Source organism: Elaeis guineensis, chromosome 9 (assembly GCF_000442705.2).
Source record: "Elaeis guineensis isolate ETL-2024a chromosome 9, EG11, whole genome shotgun sequence".
Lineage (NCBI taxonomy): Eukaryota > Viridiplantae > Streptophyta > Magnoliopsida > Arecales > Arecaceae > Elaeis > Elaeis guineensis.
The window spans coordinates 23,564,323-23,573,100 of NC_026001.2; the positions used below are offsets into that span (position 1 = coordinate 23,564,323).

General features: G+C 37.0%; 1 pseudogene; it reads left to right on the forward strand.

The window, feature by feature from the left end:
- The first annotated feature begins 2,242 nt into the window (after window positions 1-2,242).
- LOC105035818 (uncharacterized) lies at window positions 2,243-6,745 on the forward strand (annotated as a pseudogene).
- Window positions 6,746-8,778: the final 2,033 nt, after the last annotated feature.

Genomic DNA, 8,778 nt, shown 5'->3' on the forward strand with positions numbered 1-8,778 from the left:
AACCTCCTGATGTCCCGTAGTAGAGGATGAGTAGCATCCCCCTGCATGCAACCATGGATCCATCTCATCACTATGACAGAATCATCCTCAAAACCAAGCGGTTACCTCCAAGCATCTGCCATGCAAATGCAATTCCGACCCAAGCAGCTCACGATCAGCACCTGGCACAGTGAGCTCATAAAGATGGCTCCTACCTGCAGCTATTAGCCTGAAGCAGACCTTAGATGACAAACCTGACACCTTCACTGCCACCAAAAATACTGCCATTGAAGTTTACCTTGAGATAGATCAGGGGTGGAGGTTCTCACGAGATGAAGACCATATGGGTGCTGCACTAGTGAAAAGGGATTTTCAGATATCCGAGGATCTCATGGTCATCCCTATTGACGAGGGTGGACGATCTTAGCTACTTGCATCAAGGCTCTCTCCAAAATAAATCTTGTCGAGCACCTCTTAGACTTGAAACAAAGCTATTTCTAGACAACCATGTACGGTGAGTAATATAAGCAACATGAATACCGTCACCCTAGTCGTCTCGACCTTGGAGCTCCACCTCAAGCACTCCAGAAAAGATTGAATTGCGCCTCAGCATGGGTGATCACTAGAAGTTAGCTTGCTAGCTACCAGATCTATCCAGCTCTTAGGCAGTGAAACAAGACGTGCTCCATAATCTCATCCTCCTACCCACATAATGGACAAGCAGGCTAGAGGTCTATCCCTCTATCTCTCAAAATAGCCTTGGTGGGAAGGCAACCCCAGGCCACCTTATATGCAAAAACAAGTTCACCCTTGGGTGCATGCCAACTCTCCAGATCCATGCAACATCAAGACTGTTTGATGAGTGCCCTAGAAGACAATCTTGGTAGATGCATGTATTTCTTTAGGACATATTTTGTACTTGTTGGATAATTTTTATTATTACCAATCATATTGTATGTGTCCATGATTTATTCTAAAAATTAACAAAGATGATTTTGTATATTCTCAAGATGTTGAAATTAGAGACATATATCATTAGTGATTAATTTCTAAAAGTTTCTGATCGTAGGATCATCACGGAGGACAGTGATCAATCTATTTAAGATCAGTGCACGGATTATCTCCCTTCTAAAAAGATGGATCTCGAGTTTGCAGTATGGAGATTCTGCAGTGAGAGTATAGGTAGCTGTTAGAGAACAACTTACACTGAGCGTGACCAACATGAGAAACCATTTGAATGTTTACTCATTCGTTAGTAATTTTTTCGACTATTCACAGTAATGCTACTTAATTTGACTGCACATTCTCTTGATCTTTAACCATTCGGATCCTTACTGTGTATGTTGGTTATTGTAGATTCAGATTTGCTATTTGGAGTAAGATACATTTAGATAGAATATATCGATCTGATAAAGAAGTAGTCCTATGCGATTCGCAAGAATGAGTTCAGAAAGTCTCTGACCAGAGTAAGTGTGAATACTGAAAAAAAAATTCACAGGATTCATAGATGAACTTAAATCGAGCCAATCTGGCATATGACTGACGATGGGATTTGATGAATTTTTCATGATCTGCGTCTAGTCAGGACTCATGATAGAGTAATTGTATCATCGATAGCTGTATCTAGAAATTCATTTTTTTTATTCTGTTTGATTACCACTACATACTGCCAGACATCATTGGTGGATCATGAGAACTCACTAAGATCGTTTTTGAATCAACAATTCTTATTGAGGTGAGTTGGAATCGTTCCAGTCCATTGAAAGGAGTTTCGATGATACTATGATGGAGATCACGATATGTCTCACTATCAGATAGAATAGAACCTAAGGAGTCACATATAAAAGGAGCATGACCTGATCAATGGTTTGGATCATATTCGAATTATTAATTGAATTGATAGTTTGAATTTTAAAAACTGCTAATTTGTAAGTATTATAATTTTGGCAGCTACTAATTATTAGCACCAAGACTTAATTAAAGTATTATGATTTAAAGGATTGATTAAATTATAGATCAAGTCTCAATTAAGTTAAATAATTTAATTTAATCAAATTTAATTTGATTTAATATTAATTAATTTAATTATTCAAATCAGATATATATTATAATTTTGATTTGATCAATTTGATAGTTTTTCGTATTCAATTTAATTTAATTTAATTTAAATTTGATTTAGACTAAATTAGAATCAAATAAAACTTAATCCTTCGAACCCACTTTTATTGGGCTTCTCGTCTCACGCAGAAAGGTGGGACTTGGAGATGTGCGACCTTCTTTATCTTGGTCCGTCTTCTTCTCTCTTGGAGACGGAAATCCTCTCCCTAATTGGGTGGTTTATAGACAAATTCAGACCAGCGGCATTTCACTCGAGCTGCTGGAAACCTTGGATTCGACGGGCAGTAAAGGGGAAAACTCGAATGTCTCGCTTCTAATTTCCTTGCATTTCTGAACTCTAGGATTTAAATCGGACCGAATCTCTTAGTTTTATTTTCTTGGATAAATTATGCTGCTGCTTGTGAAAGGAAGTCCGTTTTCCAGTCTTTCCCCATTAAAAAATTAGAATGTTTCAATAGTCTTCGTATTCTACGGTGGAAGACCTTAATAGCTGAAAAGACTGTTTTCTAGAAGAAGTTGTCATTTTGGGGTTAAACTGGTGTTCAGCAGGATGGATTTGAAACAGTTGATTAAAACTGATGCAGGGATTGACTGGGATTTCATCTAAGTTTGAATTCTTCAGTGGGCTTGGTATCATATAGATGATGGTTTTTGGAAGACCCTGTATCAGCTGAAAAGATTGCGTTTTTGTACATAAAGCTGTCATCTTGGGGATTGAACTTAAAAGTATTCCTTCGGATGGATTGGAAGCAGATGATCCTAACTGATGCAGGTATTGACTGGGATCAAGCAGCCCATGTTTATGAGAGTATAATTGCCTGCGAGGATGAGACTTTCCGGGTGAAAGCCACTCTTGAGCTCGCCCGTCTCTCAAAAGATGCACCAGAGCCTGTCTTGGCAGGCCTTGTTCCGATTCTTGTCGACCTCCTTGGTGGCTCGCACTTTATGATTCATGCTGCTGCTGCTGCTTATGCTTTGTGCTGCCTTGCTTGCAGGGCTGACGGTAACTTGTGCCCTAGGATTGGCCAATTTGGGGCAATCCCGCTAATTCTAAGATTGCTATCTGAGTCAAATGATTGCATTCGGAGGACATTGCTTAAATGCCTTAGCGCCATTGTTGCTTTTGACAGCCCCAATCGGGTAATTCTGGCAAGAAATGGAGGGTTAGAAATCATTTTGGATTTGCTTGCTACCTGCACTGATGATATGAAGCGGTACTTGTTGGAGATTCTCAGTGCATTGGCAATGTTGAGAGAGGTGAGGAGGGTTATTATAAACCTTGGTGGACTTCCCTTCCTCCTTGAAGCTGTATCATCTGGTAAATTGTCCTCAAGAACCCGAGCTGCTCAGGGCATTGGGTTGCTAGAAGAGTTCGGCATATGCTTGTAGACTTGGGGGCTATTCCAGCACTCATTCAATTACTACGTGATGGTGATGCATCGAGCAAACTAATTGTTGGTAATGCTCTCGGTATTATCTCATCTCACTTTGACTATCTTAGGCCGGTAGTTCAAGCTGGTGCTATACCTTTGTATGTGGAGCTGCTCGAAGGACCTGAACCCCTTGGGAAAGAAATTGCAGAGGATGTCTTTTGTGTACCGGCTGTGGCAGAGGAAAATGCTGTGTTGATTTTGAAAGAGCTGGTGAGGATTCTTCGGGGCAATGAAGAACAAGTAAAATCTGCAGCTGTAGATGTCTTGTGGGATCTTTCAGGGTACAAACATTCCATTTCAGTTGTGCGACAATCAGGTGCTATTCCACTTCTAATTGAACTTTTGCAAAATGTGAATGGTGACCTTAGGGAGAAAGCTGAAGGAACCATCGCACAATTAAGTTATGGAGGAGTGAACAGGGAAGCTATGGTGGAAGCTGGTGCTGTACCAGTCCTGATTGATCTGTTGAGATGTGATTCAGAGGAACTGAGGGAATATGCTGGGGAAACTCTGATTAATTTTGCAGAAGACCCGCTGTACCATGAGAGAGTTTCTGGTGCTTTTGAAATCCCATCATTCCTGGCCATACAAGATAGGTTAAGCAGAATCCGTGCTTCTGATGAGCACACGGTTAGGTCTTTGAGACTGATGAGCACTGAACACTTCATATCAACCCAGAACTAATCTGACTTTTCTGATGGTATGGCATCTGATGTTTCTGTGATGTTACAGGTTCTTTGTCTTGTGTATCATATCAACTGTCCACATTCTATGATGGCTGTCTGTTTTTCACCTTCTAAAATTTTTTGTTTGATTTCATCTCTTTAGTGAGGACGATTGTGATGATACTATTGGGTAACTTGGGTTGTGATTAATATTGCTACAATTATGTTCAAGATCACATGCCAGCAGCAATAGGAATGCAGACTTTACATATCGCCTCATTCTTATTCAATGGCCTGCTTTTCAGGAAGATTATGATACCTGACTGGGATATGTTTCATGTGAGATTCATTTCTGTGGGGCAGCTTATTTTTCTTTTCAACCAACTATATCAGTAAGTGACAGTTGGTCTTTTTGTGCCTAAGAGTGATTATCCCACGGCTATCTTCCATGGTAGCATGAGCATTTGGGGTGTGGTGTCCTCATAAGGTAACTTGAGGGACAAAAGGACACTCAGCTAAGATTTTATCTGAAGCTCTATTGTGTATCTTGCTTATTCTTCTTGGCATGGTGGCAAGCCAGGGCTACATGAATTTGAAGTCCTTAAGAAGGTTGTGTTCACTGATGCTTCAGTTTTAAGAGCCAGATGTGCAGGCCGGCCTACTTGTGACTGTTTATATGAGGATCCTGTCATGGATGAAAAAAGGTCAAATTTTTCACCTTGAAATAGCTTAGTAAATATTTTTAACATGCAGTTCTGGCATGATTATCCCCTCAAAAAAAAATTCTGGCATGATTAAAGTTTTGAAAACTTCCAATATTTTGCTTTGCAGTCTGTTGAAGATATGGAATATGAACAAGTTTTGTGGGGTTATTGGTATGTTCAACTGCCACATCTGGATGCTGATCAATGAAAACACTATTCCACCATCAGAGGGATGAAAGCTGGCCTTTGAAAGAATTACCTACTAATATTTCTGGTTCCTTGACCATTTTGGGCCGTGTCTCACCATCAGATGTTGAATTTCTTGAAGAGCTTGCTGGTGACTATCCACACCTTTTCCCCCCCACAAGACCATCTTCAGGCAATGTAAGTCATTGGTGTCGATTGTAGGTCAACCTTCTTTGAACAGATATCTGAATTTTCAGAGTGGTTGACTGGATATGGCAGCCGCCTTCCTAGCTGAAACATGATCTATGTCACAACAGCATAAGTGCATTAAAATGAATATTCACCACTAGTTTAGCTTGCTTTATATTGTATTGAGGGAATTGAGTTTACAAGATTGTGCATTGCATATTAATCTTTCTCAATGTTAATATTAACACCTGCCTTCCTAGCTGAAACATGATCTATGTCACAACAGCATAAGTACATTAAAATGAATATTCACCACTAGTTTAGCTTGCTTTATATTGTATTGAGGGAATTGAGTTTACAAGATTGTGCATTGCATATTAATCTTTCTCAATGTTAATATTAACACATGTATCATAAGTTTCTAGCCCTTTTTTTTATTGTCATATTGATGAGATTGATGAACTTAAGACAGAGAAATCACAACATGGAAAAATTTTAAGGGATATTTTACATTCTTTACATCCTGTCTAACATGAGCACCTTAACTTACCAAACTATAGGATCTTGTACAAGACTGCTGATGAGTGGAAGCCTGGTTGTTTCATTGTGCACTTTGCAATGTGAAATCTACACTAGTTAACCAATCAAGGTTCACTATTTTCTTACAACTGCTGCTTGTTGCAATTATTTGAGTAATTCTTGATAATGTTTTTGGTGTATGTTGTTCTAAGAGTATTAACGGTACCAGGACTATGATCAAAAGGTTCAATTTGTGCCAGTTGGACTAACAGATGTTTAACTCGATTGGGGCTATTGAGGATCTTAAAAGCATTATTGATTCCTCTGGCTGTAGAATAAAGATTAGAGTTCCTGGATGATTTGGAGCATATTCTAGCTTCAAGCCTAAGCATTGTACAGTGGATGCTAAAAATGCAGAGTTCGACTTTGAAACTCACACTCGAGCTAGAGCTCAAGCAATAGCAATGTTTTGATTTTTGTCGGAAGTGCCGGTCTCGAGCAAAGCAAAGCTGCTCGCTCTCATGAGAGATGTCCTAACCTACCGCTTTGAAGCATACACAAGAAGGCAGAGGCAAGGGACAGCAGGGGTGAAGTTAGTAAGCACCTGGCCATTTCTCCATGTTGTTTTTAACCTGTAGTCCGCTATAGATGTAAGGAATAGTAGTTTTTCATCTTCTTTTTCAGCCGTAGATAGCTATTCAATTAGTACATAGCCTGTCCCAAGACGAAGAAGGGTTTCTAACCATTGGTTCTTTTCATGTTTCAGGTGGAAACACATTTAGAGAGATTGAAATAGTTTATTGGGGGGATCTTGAATTTAATCCATATGAACTTCATTATCTGTATTCATTTTTGTGAAATGGTCGTATATTGTGGTTTCTTAATCTTCTTTTAAATGCATCTTGTAATTATGAATCTCGTCAATCCAGTCTGGTTCTTACTGATGGCCTAAATTCCGATGGCATAAGAATTTTCTTGCCCTCACAACACCATCCTTTCAAGCATAAAATTTTTCAGATAAATAGTGCTACCTTTTAATCAAAAGCTTTGTTTGTTTCACTAAGTTGTGATGCAAGATTAGAATGTCATTATCGTAATGGTAGATGAAGAGGTTAACTGTTTTTGCCTGTTTGTTATTGTTGATTTCACTGTTAAATTGGGAGGCGTAGACCTGCATGCCATCATAACAAGGAAAAAAAAAGAAAAGAAAAAAAAAGAAAATATAATGCTACTGTTAAAGTCGGTACAAGTGCTGTGGTTGATTCAGGATTGTCGTGCCCTAAATTCCAAATATAGCCTGGTAATGCTGCCATGAGATATCACCCGTAGCAACTTGAAGCCAACTATGAAAACCTGTATAAAAATCCATCTCATATAAAATATAACAAAAAGGAGTCCAAAATCTCAATCAATTAAATAAAGAAACAAGTACTAGTGTGGAGCTCCCAAAATTTAAATATGCAAAAATTCATAACCTTAAAAATCTATAAAATTATCTACTACAAATCTATGCATCAACCAATGAACAAAAATTGTATTAAAAAAAACTTTCAGCTTCCTACTCCAAATTTGGATCATGTCCTTTTTTCCTGGCGACTTTATTTGTCTGAAAAGAATAAACAGAAAAGCAAGCTACGTAGTTCAGTAAATAAAACTCATAATATCTTACCAAATCAAGTATACCTTTTACATAGCTCAGTGAATTATTTAGAGGTAACAATTTTCATGGAAAAATAGTATATTGTATCGTAACAATATAATAAAGTAAGCATCAAATCAATCATGCATTCGCATGTGCATGAGCCATGAAACTTTCATAAATATGGTTCTAAATATAATAAATAACAAAGAGTCATGAAACAATTTGCTATTTGCTATTTGGTCATGTCATGGTACGAAATAATATTGACAAACTTAATGCAAAGGTCACTTTATACCTACGATATTGTTGCAATCAACAACATGCCAACCCTTATAACTTGTTGGAGCGGAAGAGGTATATGTCAACTATTATAACCTACTAACAGAGTCGAATGCCAACTAATATAACCTCCTAGTGGAATTGTATACCAACGATTACAATCCGTTGGCAGGGCCTACGCTAACTATTATAACTCACTGGCTACTCCATATGCCAACTATTATAACCCAAGGATAGGGCCATACAAAGCTATGTAAGAGCTTTTAATCATATTTTCTTAAAATAAATTTTTATAAATTATATTTTTTAAAAAATATATAAATAAATATGTTGAAATGTACTAAATGGTATTATAGAGTTGATAGTTTATAAACAAATCATTAACAGTAAAATAAATATAAAATTATTCTTCGATAACAAAACATAAATTTTTCATGATTTAGAGTTCATAGTTCATAAATAATTTATTTACATTAAAACATTCATGAGATTATCTTTTTTATGGCAACATATGATTTTCATAATATTGTATGCTCAATCCTTAATTTTAAGAAAAATACAAAATAATCTATGTGAAACATCATTTATATATTTTATAGTCTTAATCATTAAAAATAACTAGAAATTTGAAAACTAGTAAAAATGTGAAATATCATTTATATTTTCTATAAAATCTTAAGCATTAAAAATAGCTAAAAATTTGAAAATTCATAAGAAGTGTCAGGGTTATATCTTTTCACCTTGAACCCTCGAAATAATTAAGCAAATCAATCAAATCTATTCATAATCATTCAAAGCCCAATTAATCCTATTCAACAACTTTTATAGTTGTAAAATTTCAAGAAAGAGAAAAATGATATGGTTAGCTAGATGATGGTGTTTGATAGCTCGTAATAGGTCAAATCTAAGTGATTTAATTAGTGGATCATGAAGCAGGAACTTATATGATAAAGATCATAAATGATAGATTTTAGATATGCCCGACAAAAGCCAAAATGGAGGTCAACATGATGGGAAGTCACAACGATATCAGTCCAAAATGCTCTACAGCAGACCACTTAGGG